Consider the following 17,024-nt stretch of genomic DNA (forward strand, 5'->3'; position numbering starts at 1 on the left):
GAAAAGGTGCTCAACATCAGTAATCATCAGGGAAATGCAAATTAAAACCACAATGGTGTACCACTTTGCACCTGCCAGAATGGCCATTATCAAAAAGACAAGAAGTAACAAGTGTTTGGCAAGGATGAGAGGATTAGGGAATCCTAGTACACTGTTGGTAGGAATGTAAATTGGTGCAGCGACTATGGTAAACAGTACAGAGGTTTCTCAAAAAATTAAAAATAGAACTATTATATGATCCAGTAATTCTGCTGGGTATCTATCTGAAGAAAGAAACAACACTAATACAAAATGATATCTGCACCCCTATGTTCATTGCAGCATTATTTATTATAATAAAGGTATGGAAACAATCTAAATTCCCAATGATATATGAATAGTTAAAGATGTTATACATGGGGTGCCTGGGTGGCTCAGTTGGTTAAGAGACCGCCTTCAGCTCAGATCATGATCCCAGAGTCCTGGGATGGAGTCCCGTGTTGGGCTCCCTGCTCAGCGGGGAGCCTGCTTCTCCCTCTGACCCTCCCCCCTCTCATGCTCTCTCTCTATCTCACATAAATAAATAAAATCTTGAAAAAAAAAAAGATGTTATACATGTAGTGGAATACTATTCAGCCATAAAAAGGAATGAAATGTTGCACTTGGGACAATATGGATAGACCTGGAAGTTAATATGTTAAGTAAAATAAGCCAGACAGGGAAAGACAAATACAATATAATTTCACCTATATGTGGAATCTACAAATCAAAACAAGCAAACAAAACAAAACAAAACTCCAATTCACAGATCCAGAGAACAGATTGTTGGCTGCCTGAGGCAAGGCTGGGATTGGGCAACATGGGTGAAGGTGGTCTACAGGTACAAACTTCCAGGTAGAAAATAAAAAATTATGGGGATGTAATGTACAGCATGGGCAAGATAGTCAATAATATTGTAATAACTTTGTATGGTGACAGATGGTGACTAGAATTATTGTGATGAACATTCTGCAATGTATACAAATGCCAATCACTATCTAGTATGCCTGAAACTAATATAATATTGTATGTCAATTATACTTCAATAAAAAAAACAAATGTAAAGAAAAATAAAAAGAAAATTTATGTTAACTACCTTGTGGGATTTAAAAAAAACAATATTTATTCATATATCTATAAATAAGTTTCAAAATCTATCATACAAGTATCTTGAAATAAAAGTATATAAGCTGAAGTATGAAGCTCAGTGTGGTGGTTTTTTATAACCAACCATGTAGGAGTAAACCTATTGTCAATTTGAAATGTTATAAACTTTTAAACATATACTTTTTTTTCAGAATTAAAATATAATATAGACAATGTTCTCCAATAACTACATTACTATATCAAAAAGGAGAAGTTGTATTTTTTTTGTTGTAGAGTTAACAGGTTTCCAACTATCAACTTGAAGAGTTGTGTAACATAATAATGGATGAATGATCAAATTGTGAGTTACAAACTGTCAGTTTCAGTAGAAAGAGCAGCACTGCTTTCTGAAATAATAAGTTTTAACTGTTCTTTTTCCCTTTCAAAACTGTCAACCATGACTAATATGCCTTTTTTGGTGCATTACCCAATTTAAGGATTTGTTGGTATATTCTTGAACAGCTTTAGCTATTTGCATAGCTATGGGATATGAATTAAAGTTGTCTGGTGCATATGAATCCCCAACTGATGAGAATATTCTTTACTTGTTTCCACTCATGAGGACAATAATTATTTGTTTTAAAGTCAGGAAAAATTAATAAGTTATATATGAATCTTTACACTATAAAAATGAATTTAAATCAAAGAAGAACAGGACATCAATATTGATCATACATAAACATAATATTAAATTTATATTAACAAATTTTAATTTAGCTAAATGGTGAACTCTTGATGTAGCCAACAAATTACCTAATTATATAAAAAAACTTTCAATAAGTATTCTTTCCTAGATGACATGACACTGATTCATTGCAGATAACTGCTGTACAGTTATAAAATGTTCAATAATTATGATTTTAACTAATTTATGTTGTTTGTAGTCAAAGTATGAGCAGTTTGAGTTTTTATATTCCTGATATTTTGGTGCAAAGAAGAGTAGATCTCTGTGAATTGTTAGATTTAAGCATAAAGTCACATAAAATTAAGTAGGTATAGTTACTTAAAGAGCTCAGATTGATCACAATTCAAAATCTGAAAGAAATTTAAATGTATACTGCATATCTTCTAATTCTGTATTTTCTTTTTATTGCTGCAAAAGGTATTTCTTATAATGCCTTCAAGAATGGGATTAACTTTTTTCTTTCCAGTAGGCTATAGATTTCCTATAGTTCTTATTCAATTAATTTAGGCCACCACTTTTCAGATGCAGACTTATTTCTCCCTCCTTCTGATTAGATGACATCAAGCTAATTAACTCTTTTGTATTATAACCACTTTACTGGCTTTTTTGCACACTGCTTGTCAACACAACAATGCAGACATAAACATGTTGACTTTTTACTACTGTATAATAATTTGACCTCGATGAAAAAGACAGTTTACAGTGACAGCGAAGACAACAGTGAACAAATGAAACTGACGCTTATCAATAAACATAGAGACAATGAATTTAACTATGAAACTATTTCCAAACGGTATGGAAAATTTTGTTATTGTAATTACTGGTTTTCAGTAAAAAGGGCTATGCATCTTTCAGCTGAGGTGCTATGATGAGTATACATGAGATAATTCAGGGCAAAAACACAATGACAACTCATCGAGAAAATGAAGTAATAAATCTTGCACTGCCAGAGGTTGGCACATTAAATATAATGAAGCAAGTCCTAATGGACAAACCTCCTTTGGAAGAACAATTACTCTTGACAAGAAACTCAACACAAAATGAAAAAAAAAAAAGCCTGCACCAAAGGCAGGGCACCTTACAAGTTGCTGAAACTTGGAAGAAGACAAAGATAATTTCCTAAATTTGGGGTGCTGGCCTGAGCAAGAGGTACAAGGCCTACTGGTACTTGGTGGCTGAAGCCCCAAAGAGACCCCACCATCATTCTGACTTGACAATCAGATGACGAAGCAAGGGCTGACCACTGCAGCAGAAATATGAGATAGGAATCCCAGAAAGAGAGAGCCCCAATTTTTCTATTTAAACTTGACAAATTCCCAGGCTGAACCCTGAATCTCACATTTATAGCACTCATGATGCCAAACTAGGGCTCAAAGAATTGAATTAAGATTTGAACTTCCACCCACAGTTTAATAGCAAGAGTTGGCTCTTTTTACCTTACCAATTTAATTTCCTACTCAATACAATTATTACCATTCTCAAAATTCATAGTCTATGATATTTAACAGCACAATGTCCAGAATACAATCCAAAACTACTGACACATGCAGAGCCAATGATACACAATAGAAATAATCCAGATGTTGACAATATTAGGCAAGGACCCTAAAAGCAGCTATTATATCTATGCACAATAAAGAAAAATGCCTTCAAAATGAATTTAAAGATAAAAAAAATAGCAGAGAAATAAAAGCTTTTATTTTTAATTGAAGTATAGCTGACAATGTTATATGAGTTTCGTGTATGCAACACAGCAATTTACCTGTAACTATTTCTTTTTTATTAATAAAATTCAATAATGTTAACAAATGGGTCTTTATCAGATATGACAAAAGCTTTTGAGTGAAAGTCACATTTTATTTTGTTAAAGGTTTATATTTATCTATTTCTATTTTAATGAGTTCCTTTTCAATTAGGAAAGGATGTATATTTATTAAGTGGTGTTAGGTATCTGCCCTGAGGACTAGGAAATTTTTTTTCTTACGTCTATTGATTGTTGAATTATTTAATATAGTGCCTCTAATATTACATTGCTGGGATAAACTCTACTTACTCATGACATAGTATCTTTAAAAATACTGCATGATTACATTTCCTAATGTTTTACTTAGAATTTTTACATATGAGTGAAATACATCTAAACATTACATCTAATGTTTAGATGTATTGTCCATATTATATCCTCTTCATAAAAACAATTTGGAGAATTTTCTTCTTTGTCCATGGTCTAGAAAATTTTAATTACTATTATAAATATCTGGTCTATAAATGTTTAGAGCAATATCCCTTGTGAAAATATCCGGATATGTTGCATTTTAAGAGGTGAGAAATATGCTTTCAAATATCTGTATTTATGCTATGAAGTTGGTCTATTTAGATATTTTATTACTTTTGAAGTCAGTTTTGGTAATTATATCTCTAAGATAGTCACTTTATACATTATCAAATATTAATTTGAGCAGAAATAGTCTAATGAGTTCTTAAATTTTCTTTCTATATATAGTTATTTTCTGTGGTCCCTTCCTATTTTGGGTCCACAAACTACCAACAGCGTCAGGAATTCATATTAGCACACTAGCAGGCAAAGAATGACCTCTTACACTGCAATTGTTAAGGGTTCGACAAGGGTTTCCCACATTGGACCTATGGCCCTGTTTCCCAAGATCTCTTTACCTCTATTGGCAGAGTTCAAGAGGTAACTCCAGCTCCTATCTCTCCCTAGCTCTAGAACATTATCAGTTTCATCACTGCTAAATGCCTTAAATCAACAATGTATGATCTTATGTTCTCTATCATTGTTTTTCCCAGATCCTACCTTTTGCCTTATAGTCTGATCTCCACAAAGTTTTATATTTTTCCTATTTTGTCTCACTCACACCTCCCAAACTCTTGACAACCTACCACTCTGCCCTCTGGAATTTATGGTTCATAGTCAACCAAATTCCCCAAATCCCCAGACTCTTCCCTGTTCAGGATGTAATGGTATCCAGGCTGTCTCCTGAGAATACCACTTTTCTACATCATCTTAACATTTAGCAATTATTTTCTCACAAGACCCGTATAGTGGTCTGGAAGTGAGGGTGATTTCTTCCTTCACCTTTTTTTTCCTTTTGGTCATATTTAAACTATTTTTCTTCTCTTTCTAATATTAACTACCTTTGAATATCATGCAATCAAAATATAAGACTAACCCCCCTATTTTGTTGTTCAGTACTGACCAGAGATATTCTCTCACTTCATAATGATTCATTTTTCTGGCTCACTTTCATTCTTTGTAGCAATACAATCTTTTCAACTCAATGGCAAACAGCCTAGACGGATTACAATTAACCTTATCAATAACAGCAATACTTGAAAAAACTTAGATTCAGGGAAGAAGCTTTTTATTGCTTCCTACCTTTCTGGTTCACTCCTTTTAAGTGCTCTCAGTTCAACAATATTTAACCTTGCAGAAACATCCAATGCCTTTGACAACCAAATTTTTTCTCTCATTTTTACTTAACCTGCGTCTTTAGTCTTTATAGTAATTCCCCTGCCTACACTCTTAATGCCCTTATCCTCTCCTGCTGCACAGTCCTTACAAAGCCACAGCACCAACCCTATTGAATGTGGGAGTCTTCGCTTGTGTCTACTTACTAAGGCAGAACATGAATCAAGTACTTGCAAATGGTTTACCGTGTAAAGTGATCCAAGAAAAGTGGGTACTGATGAGTGCAAAACCTCAAGGGAGAAAACTTTGGTTTAAGGATGTATTCACACTTTTGTTACTACTTAGATAAATGTAACTTGATTCTGGTATGATGAGGAACCATGTAAAACATGCCTCAAATTATTTCTCTGAGAGATGCAAGAGGGGGCATTTAGCCACTGACATCCATTCCTTATTAGTCAAAGATTTCTCCACAGAGGATAAATCCCTCCAAATTCCAGGTTGTGCACTAGGAGTACCAGACCAATTCTTGCAGGCATTTCAAAAGAAGCCACTCAGGGGGTGCCTGGGTGGCTCAGTCGGTTAAGCGGCTGCCTTCGGCTCGGGTCGTGATCCCAGAGTCCTGGGATCGAGCCCCCACATCGGGCTCCCTGCTCAGTGGAGAGCCTGCTTCTCCCTCTCCCTCTGCCTGCCTCTGCCTACTTGTTCTCTCTCTCTCTCTCTCTGTCAAATAAATAAATAAAATCTTAAAAAAAAAAAAAAAGAAGCCACTCAGGCATAGTGTAAAATTTATGTTGTGTAGGTGAGATGAGGGAGGTGAGGTGCTTTCAGGTAATATGTGCAAGAAGCTGAATACCAAAAATAACTGCTTGAGTAAAACACAGTCAAGGATGATATGAGATGGGGGGGGTAGGTGTCATACATTTTTCACTTAGCTTATTCAGAACTTTTTATTAAGTCAAGATCATTACGAAGACTACCATAGATTATGCTGTTTTTAATTCCAAAAATAAAATCAATACATGATGGTTAGTGGAAGGAGCTAATTCTAATTGCCACAGCTGGACCCACTGAAAGTAATATTCATCACCTCTCTCCTTAACCAGCAAGCCTAGGTTTACTTACCCTTGGCCAGAACGTCAGCAAATTTACTTAGCATGCATGAGACCTCCCTCTCAAAGTATATAAACATTTAGTTGCTTTATCCTTATATGGTCACAGTTGCTGCAAATGCCCATTTTTAGTTATCACTGTGTTTTACAATCATTAAAAGATGCCCCAGGGGCGCCTGGATGGCTCCGTCATTGAGTGTCTGCCTTCGGTTCCAGTCATGATCCCAGGGTTCTGGGATCCAGCCCTGCATCAGGCCCCCTGTTCAGCGGGAGGTCTCCTTCTCCCCCTGCTTGTGTGCCCTCTTTCGCTGTGTCTCTTTCTGTCAAATAGATAAATAAAATCTTAAAAAAAAAAAAAATGCCCCAGTGAATACCTGGGATTCCAAACTTACTTGTTTCTAATCCCACTGTGTAGAAGTTACAGTACTTCATCGTGGTTATCTGGGTTGTCTAACCTTCAATATATTAACCTGTTTATTTTCCTGCTAGTCCAAACACCAAATGATAGAGTTTCAAATCCAGTGTACCTCTTCCTATATCCAGTAGAAGCAAAGCAGTCCTGAACTTCCATGCTAGCAAAGTTTAAGTTTTGAGAATACAAATTCTATAAGAAAGAGGAGACAATTTCCTTCCTTCACTTGGTCTTAGACCCATGTATGGTGGATCCTTTCTAGAGCCATTAACATATTACATAACTTGTTCATTCAACCTATATATTACATACTACAAGACAGAGCCTTGAGACTACACAAGATGTTGCTCACCTGCCAATATCTGAGTGGTGGATTATGTGGTAGAAATATCTGTTGTTGATTTTATCATTATTTTCTCTGTCACTTCTTCTCTGCTCTTTAATAGGTGTCTTTGTCTAATTCAATGATGTGGGGGATCATATTCCAGGAAATAATGCCATCTATAAACCTTCAGGTGATGATATTGTTAGAAGCACTGTGAACAAGGAAGGCAAATCTGTATTCAGAGAAGGTGTGAATTCCAGTAATGATAAATTACTGTCCTCTCCGCTGGTCGAAGGAGTTAGATGTAATCAATCTGCTACCAAGTGACTACCTGGTCTTCTTAAGGCATATCATCTTGAGGGCTAAATGCCAGTTACTGTTAAATGTCAGTTTCTAAGTCTTTCAACAGCCATAGGAGCTGGAGCAGCCTTGGAAAATGGGGCCCTGTGCTTTCAGACAAATGCATAACTTCAATCACAGTCACCATGACCATTGTGTTCACGAACCTATCATAGCAGCCCCGGGTGGTCAAAGGGTCTGGCTGGCATGTAGACAAAAAAATCCCTCTTCTACTCGATTGTTTAGTGTCTCCTCAGCAATGAATGTTTTCTGCTGAACTTTATCAGGAAATATAAGAATCTGTGTTCTTTGTGTCTACTCCCATGTGTTAATAATCTACATGCTTTGTCCCCAAACCTTTGACTGTGAAATTATGAACTAGTTCCTTTTAGATCACTGACCAACAAACTCAACCGTGTTCTCTAAGAGTCAGGGCATATACACAGCCTTGGCCACTTCTCCCTCCATACAATATAAATGTGAACATTCACTCTGGATACTGGGAGGATTTTGCCCTCATGAATCTCCTTCAAGCCATTCTTGAATAGGACTTTAGCTGACCTCGAAATATTTAGGTAGCCCATTTGCATAGCAGGCCTTTAGTTAGTCTTCCTCTTTTCTATGTGTTCATTATAGAAAACCCAGCATAAGTACATGTCAATAGAAGAAGAGACATGAGTTCAAAAGAAATACAGGACATGGGAGTCTGTACTACCTCCCCACGTAATTTATGGCCTCCTGGTCTGCTTTGGCTGATCCTGTGAGTTATATCCAGTAATCCAGTCTGGATTACTGCTCAGCCTACATGGCCATTTGATTTATGGAATGTGGCAACATTTGTGTCATGATGGGTGGTCCCAGTTACAAAGTCCTTTGATGCCCTATAATCAGCAAATTCCTGGTCTCTTGTTAATACTATCATTTTGTCAGCTGTGTCATATAGCTTCAATAGCAGGACAGTTTTAACCATACTCTGGAGCTGCTGAAGAACTCTCTTGCTTTAGGACTCATTTAAAATTAGCAGTCCTTTGAGTTACTCATTAATTGTTTTGAGCAATATATCCCGGTGTCCTAAGTGTTTCCTCTAATATTTAAAAGAAACTCACCAAGTTCTGGTTTCTTTCTTAGTGGCAGGGAATACAATATGCACAAGGGTGTCTATCTTAAAGGGAATATCCTGTCCTGCCTCATATGATTGGATATCTAAAAATTCATAAGTGTGATCAGTACCTCAGTCTTCATGTCATTGATCTCTTACCATCTGGCACATTTCTGTTTTACTGGTTAACCTAGATTACTTGTAATCCCCTGCTTATTAAATCCAATGAGTGTCATCGATGATGCAGACTTAGGTGAATTTTTTTATGAATGACAAGATGATCAAGTTTTTGGTGGACCATATCATTACAGAATCAGGATGGTTAATAATTCCTGAAATAGGACAGTGAATGTGGACAGCATTCCTTATCACATAAAAGTCAATTGTTTTTGGTCCTACTTATTGTTGGAGACAGAAAAAACAGATTTGACAGATAAGAGACAAATGTCATCTGCCCGAGGCTCTGTTGAGCTCGGACAATTGAGAAACAAACAATAACAACAAAAAGAGAAACAGAGAATGGACTGGTGGTTGCCAAAGGGAAGGAGGCAGGAGATGAGCGAAATAAGTGAAGGGAATTAGGACAAACTTCCAGTTACAAAATAAGTTAAGTCACAGGGATGAAAAGTACAGCACAAGGAATATAGTCAATAATATTATAATACATTTATCACAGTGAACATTTTGTAAAGTGTATAATTGTTGAACTGCTCTATTGTTAATATTATATGTCAACCATATTTGAATAAAAAATTTTTAAAACTTAAAAAAAAGGATACCTCATGAGTCACAACATCTGGTGTTATGACTATCACTTGACTAACTTTAGTGTAGTCCACAAACGCTATTATACATTTCCTCCCAAAAGATCAAACAGGTTAATGAATTAGAGAATGACAGTATCCATCCCCATCTTTTTAAGTTTTTGAAGATGACATTAATCTTTGCAGCTCCTCCAAGGATCAAGCAGTACTTTGGATTCACTGTCTTGGCTGGAGCCTGGAATTACAGGGCATTTCTCTTGGCTCTTCCTCCTACTCTGAATCTTAACCTCAAATCCAGGTAACCAACGTGAGCGCTTTTTCAGATGTTAAATATATGTATACTATTTATACTCTGAAAGATGGGGAGGATGCTATTGAGTCTCTAAATGCACTAGATCCGCTATAGGATGCACTTGGGTTCTATTCATCATTTAGCATCTATAAATCACCACTTTAACCCAGAGGGCAGTGATTGTGATTACATTTCAAGTACCCTGACATCAATAACAGCTTAGATCCTGAAGCTAAAAAACTCTTAATATTTGGATGGTCCTTTTCCCCCAACAATTAATTACTATGGTAAATCACTATAGGCCCCATAAGGGAAGAAATGGAGAAATATTTATTGTGTATACTTGCCACATCCTTACTAGATCTTTCTTTAAAGAGTCTCTTTAATTGGTAGGCCTTGGGGTTGTCAATTGACTTAGGTTAATAATTTTTTGCACTGAGTATCTATTGCCAGCCTATACTCACCAATTTTTGCTTCCCTCCTTTTTTCCTTGCTCCACAATTGAAGTCATACTCTTACTGTATTCAGTTGTTCATCTATCCCTCTAGGAACATCATGATCCATTAGTAATTTCCATAGACTCCTGAAGGTCAAGGTACCTTTGTTGCCTTTCTGACCTTATTTCCTATCATAATAATTTTCACTCTTCCTCTGCATGTAAGCATCACCACCAAATACCAGCCTTCCTGAAATCTTGTACCCACTGAGACCAGGTAGCAAACTTCCATGATCACATCTCCTACAGTTAGTCATCATCTACAGAGGACACCAACCCTCAACCTTCCAAAGAAGCAGGGTGCCACCTACCTGCACGAGCACCTTTTCTCACTGCCTTTTGCCTTGATGAAATGATGGCGTTCCGTGGCATCCAGAGAACATATACAGTGGAATCTCTGGTCTCAAATTAAATCCATCTTAACATTCCCATTTTTATGATCTTTCTCATTTTTTCCCCAACACTCTGACAAAGCACTTATTACACATTCACCATTTATTCTAATTAGTCATCCTGTTCAAACTCTAAAGGGCCACTGAATAGGCTATTAGAATCCGTGTGAAATACTGTATGAGGATGTTAAGCCTAAATTTGTGAGAGAATGCTACCTTGCCAAATTCTCTCCTATCTGGCATTTTGTCATCTCTTGCTTAGTACCCTTAGGGAACACTCAGACACTGTACCCTTAGTTTCATCATCACATATTAGCCAAGAATAGCGACCCTGGTTATTGATGAAGGAAATGAGAACATGTTAAGGACAACAAATATATTTTGATAACTTACTTCAGGTGGTAGTTACAGACTTTGAGGAATTTAAGAAAAAAAAAAAAAAAGCTACCACCACAAGGTGGCGGGAACACACACAAGCTTTACCAGGTAACATTTTTACAAGTTTCTGTAGGGTGAGAGGAGGTGCAAGTCCCTCAGGAGTCTTTCTATTGAGATTTTTTTTTCTTGCTTTCTCTCTCTCTCTCTATCCGTTCTTCCTTCCTCCCTCCCTTCTTTTTCCTTCTTTTCCCTCTGTCTCTCTTTCTTTCTATTTCGGCTCTCTTCCTCACAGCTTCTGCCCAAATCCAGTGCCTAAAAAACATTTTCATATAATCAGGAGGATGATGAACAGTTGTCTTTAAGGTTCATTGCAAAGGGACATTATACTTTGTTTTCTACTCTCCTGCTTTTGCATAATTTCTTGAAGGAGAGGACTTCACATGGGTACACTGTTTTATTGACTTTACATAGGTAAAATGTTCGTGGAAATCCTTTATTTCCAACTAGAGGATCTTCTCTAGTTTACTGCAGGATGTTCTAGTTAGATCATGTTACTCAAATCCAATTCTATTTGCATTGCCCCTGTATCATACACACACACATATCATCCTCCAGCTATTGAATCAAATATTCTCTCCCTGGTACATATTTCAGATTAAGTACAATTTTAATGAGTGCCTTCTAAATTTGCATTGCTAAAGATAAATATCCTAAGCAGCAATCTTATCTACATGAGTTTAACTGGTATAGATTATTTTTTTAAGATTTTATTTATTTTTGTGAGAGAGAGAGAGGAGAGAGTGAGCACAAACAGGGGGGAGGGAGAGAGGGAGAAGGAAACTCCCCTGATGCGGGGCTCAATCCCAAGACCCTGGGATCATGACCTGAGCCAAAGGCAGATGCTTAACCGACTGGGCCACCCACGTGCCCTAAATGATACAGATTATTGTGCAAACATGTTGTTTGCCCTTCCTGACTCCACTTTTTTCTCATTCAGGACATAGCTATGTCTGAGGCACTAGTTTAGAATAATCTATTTGATAATGCCCACCACTCAGCTATATAAAAATCTAACAGAATTTTTTTCTCTTATGTTTTAATTTAGTCTTTAGTAAGATTTAGTATTATCTTAATAGCTTAATGAAAATAACATGTAGTTATTACAGATCACTTAGAAAACATTATAAAAGAGTAACAATAATTCATAATTCTATTCCCAAGAGATAAATAGGTTAACAATTTAGTTTGTTTCCTTCTAGCTCTTTTTCAATTATTATGTTTAATATATTCCTATGTATGTATGTATGTACATGTGATGTGTGTATGTTTATGGTCTCTTCCACCAAAAATGTGTATTTACAAACACAAATAAACTTATTTTTGAATAGTTTAAATTGACAAAAAAGTTGCAAAGATAATACAGAGTTCCCATATACCCTGCACCCAGATTTCCTTATTGTTAGAATCATATATTACTATGGTAATTTGTCAGAACTACTGAACCAATATTGATACATGATTATTAACTGGTCCATTACTATCAATATTCCCTAAGTTTTCACTTAATGTATTGTTTACTGTTCTGGGATCTCATCTATGTTTGATCCTTCTCAAAAGTACTCCTCAGGTGTTTTGTAGAGTGTCCCTAACTTGGGGTTAGCAGAAGGAGAGGTATCATTTGAAATACATTTTTCTATTATTGTAATTATAAACATTTCATAGAGTTTTTAAGTTTGTTTTACCTGAATTCTACCATGATATTTTCTGTTCATGAACTTCATCTTCTTTTCTTTATGTTTTTTATCTTCCTGTAAATCGTCTGTATATCCTTTACTCATTTTTTAATCTTCTTTTTTTAAGTAAACTTAAAAAAAAACTCTTGAACAACTTTAAGCTTATAAGAAAATTGCAAAGATATTACAGAAACTTTTGGCATCTTCTCACTCATTTCCCCATGCTGCTGACATCTTACATACTGCGGTACAATAATCAAAAGTAAAAAATAAGCATTAGTGTATTATTATTATTAACTAAATTCGAGACTTCATTCAGATTTCATCCAATTTTCCATTAATGTCTTGTTTTGCTTCAAGAATGAAATAGAGTAGGGCGCCTGGGTGGCTCAGTTGGTTAAGCGACTGCCTTCGGCTCAGGTCATGATCCTGGAGTCCCGGGATCGAGTCCCGCATCGGGCTCCCTGCTCAGCAGGGAGTCTGCTTCTCCCTCTGACCCTCCTCCCTCTCATGCTCTCTGTCTCTCATTCTCTCTGTCTCAAATAAATAAATAAAATCTTTAAAAAAAAAAAAAAGAATGAAATAGAGTATATGACATTGCATTTAGTCATCGTGTCTAACTTTGTTTCCTGTGGTCTATGACAGTTTCTGTGTGCTCTCGTTCACTCTCTCTCTCTCTCTCACTCTCTTTCTCCTTACTCCTATTTCCTAAAGTCTTTGGATCAAAATAATTATTAGTCATTTATACATGGCATTTTAATTGAATTTCTCTATGAGGAAGTGAGGAAGTGTAACATTACCAGACCATTTTTCTTAATTAACTTCTTAATATGTTTTTATGCCTCTGTTTCAACTTAGTAAATCATCCCTGGAGAGTTTTCACTTTTCTTTTGTCACTGCTTCTGCATATGCCATGCTGAATCTCTGTCTAATCCCTTAGTGGTACCTTGAACAGATTCTGTATCTTGCCAGCCATTCTGTGTTTTTCAAGCACAGTTCCATTTCCATCTTCATTTGAAGGTCACATGCTCCTCTCATTCCTCTGTGAAGGCCTGACCTGGATCGCTGAGGGCTGGTGTTGGGAAACTTAGTGTTATTATCTGGTTCCAAGTTATCTTCTCTTCATCCCCTCTCCAAAACTTAATTTTCTGACTGCAAAGAGCAAAATTTTATGTGGCTCTTCACCTAATTGGCCATTTCATGGTGTTCTTTCTTCAGTGTTACTAATTCTCAGGCCAACAGTGTCTGATCAGTGTACTTGGTGTGGCTCAAAACAACTTAAATGCTGACTCCCTCATGGGGAAACCAAATTTTTTTTAGACAGTTCAGTGGGGTTACTTTCTCCAGTTTCCTGAACTCTCTGCTTACCTTTGTATCTCCTTATTTATTTCCTTCCTCTGAGGCCCTCACCAAACTCACTTGCTCTTCTGATTCCTTAAAATAGCAATACATATATATATATATTTTTGAGTAAGCATGGTAAGTAGGGTAGCTTACGTTGAACAAATACCGATAGTGTCTCCTTGAACATAACAAAACATGGAGATGTGGCTGCTTATTTTTGAACTCTGTCTCAGTCCTGTCATCTCTCCCTATATTTTTGTAGGTGATGTGGTGGTGGTTGTTAATACAGCTAATTCAGGCATAAAGATTAATCATCAAACCATTGCCTAAGTAGATGTTCAACTGGAGAATGACATGGCATTGCTCTCATTGTCCTCCTTCATCTCCCTTTCCTCCTTCCATTGTTAATCTTCCTTTTTGGGGGAGGGGAGGGGCAGAGAGAGAGAAAGGAATGAGAGTCTTAAGCAGGCTCCATGCCCAGCATGGAGTCCGACACAGGGCTCGATCTCACGACCCTGAGATCATGACCTGAGCCAAAATCAGGTGTCAGATGCCTAACCGACTGAGCCACCCAGGTGCCCCGATCTTCCTTCTTTCTAAAGTTATTTTCTCATACAGAGGCACAGGAAAGAAAAAGGGGCAGCTCTAGGATAAATGACAGGCTTTTAAAATTTGGGCTGAATGCCAGGATTAATAATACCCGTGTTCTCTTTGTAAAGAAAGATATTATGAACATGGAGCAAATAAATAGTGTCTGTCAGAGATGTGAATCTGGCATGTATTCATGTGTGGTCCTCTAGTACATGATTAGGGGAAATTAAAGATCATACAATACATCAAATACAGCCAGAGGGAACTTAAGATGTTTGGTGAGATAATTCATAATTAATCTGTGGAATGAACTTAGAATTTGAATGGTATGATACAGTAAAAAAAAACACAGAGAACAGAATCGGAAGAATTATGTTCTGGCTTACATATTACTATTAATTAGCTGTTTCTTCTTAATAAACCTAATTAAATTTTCGCTCTTCAATTTTCCCACCTGTCTGTTCAGTAGACAAGTATTAAATTCCATTTATTATCTAAAATTGCAATGAAATAATAATGATAATAATCATTGATGTCATCATTTATTGACTCCCATTTGAGCAAACACCCATTAAAACAAGGAAATACTATGTGTGAATAAATAATACACATACATAGTGTGGATGTATGAATATTCATATGCTCACTTGTTTTCTAATAATAGCCTCTCATTTATTTTCCTACAAAATTCTAGAAAACATTGGTTTCTCTTGAATATCAGGATACTGTAGGTAATTTTAATTATATTGGCACTATTACAACTCACAGTTTAAAATATACACTTTGGACTTTTAGGTGGGGAGAAATAAACCAAGCATAATGGTCCTTGAGGCTCAAGATATTTATTACCTCTCCTTTACAAAATCACAATGCAAGATGACAAATGAGCCCCATGCAAAGAAAACATATATTTGAAATAAACTTTTTAATTGAATTACTTCATGGTTCCAAATAAACCATTTCATTTGAAATATAATCTCAATTACCCTAACACTCAGTTCCCAATATATCAGCAAAGAGTCAAGTGAGACGGTACATAGCATGATACTGAAAGTACTTAATTATTTTCATTTAATGATACTTCTATAATGGGACCCTGTGGAATCCATCCCTCTTATCTCTGCCAACTGTTATATTGGTTCAAAATGAATACCCTGAGAGAGGGATACTATTTGATTTAATTTGCCAGAGGTAGTGGTGAGCCCAACAGCTAAAATTATGGAGACACCCTTTGACATACGTGATCTGAGGACAAGCTGGCTGTGACAACTAATATACTGCTTCCGCTGATCTGGCCGGCTAAGTGCCTCTTCCGTCGTCACCACTCCATTTGCTTCTCTCATAAAATGAAGTATTTAATTTGACATGATCACCTCAGCTAGAAGAAGATCCATTTCCCCATTTACAATCTCCTAACGAAAGTTTCCTTTCTAACTTCAGAGGATCTTGACTATGACTTCTGAGACATTCCTCGAATTAAATTTGAGATGGAAATACAGAGACCTCCATTTAAAAAGGAAAATACATAATTGGTTCTCATTTAATTTCACTCTTCCCTGTGTGATCATGTGTCCAAGAAGAAACATACTTCAAGCCTAATGACAATAATAATAATAAAACTGCCTCAATTAGCGTGTTTGTCCTCAAAGCACCATTTTGTACTTTTCCACGTTAGCATAATTACAGATACATCTATTAGGGTTCAAAGTAAATGTGAGGAAATCTATCTGTCTGGATTGAATGTTAAATCTGGCAAATTTATTGCTGCCATCAAAGTCAGGTTTCTGAAGCCATGCAATCAGAGTGCCAGAATACAGCACCAGAGTGTTTCAAGGGCACCACACACCTAGAGTTCCCTGTTTGTGCTAGCCTCCTCTCTTACCCACAAGACATCCTTAACTTTAGTGTTTCTGATGCTGTTAACATAATCCTATAAGCAGGAGTTTTCTGCAAAGATCTTTGGTGCAAACTCTGACACAGGGCAGGGATAATTAATTTACTCTCAGGAATAATGGGCACAAGATCTCTGCCTACTGCTAATTACTGGAAATTCATCATCATTTGCAAGACAAATACATCTCCTTTTATCTCTGCATGCTAGTCCTGATTCTTCCTTCTACACTCTATGAGAACAAGCAGATACAACCTTCTCCTTCATACAGAATTCCTCAAATACTTCAATGCAGCCCAAATGTCAATAGAGCATTTTAAAAAACTTTTTTGTCTGCAAAATCACAAAAGTATCTATCTTATCCTTCATAGTTCATACTCTGTGGTTTCAATTGAAAATAAGTTACAATTTGACTTTTGTGTACGGGAGCTTATTTATCCAGACATATGGAAATGTATCCTCACTTCAAAACTCATAAAGCCTAATTTAAAAAAAAAATTGCAATGAAACAATCTCAAGGTCCTGAATTTATGTGGTTCCATAGGATATTGCAAAAGCACACAGAGAAAAATTATTT

This window comes from Neomonachus schauinslandi, chromosome 3 (assembly GCF_002201575.2).
Source record: "Neomonachus schauinslandi chromosome 3, ASM220157v2, whole genome shotgun sequence".
Classification (NCBI taxonomy): Eukaryota; Metazoa; Chordata; class Mammalia; order Carnivora; family Phocidae; genus Neomonachus; species Neomonachus schauinslandi.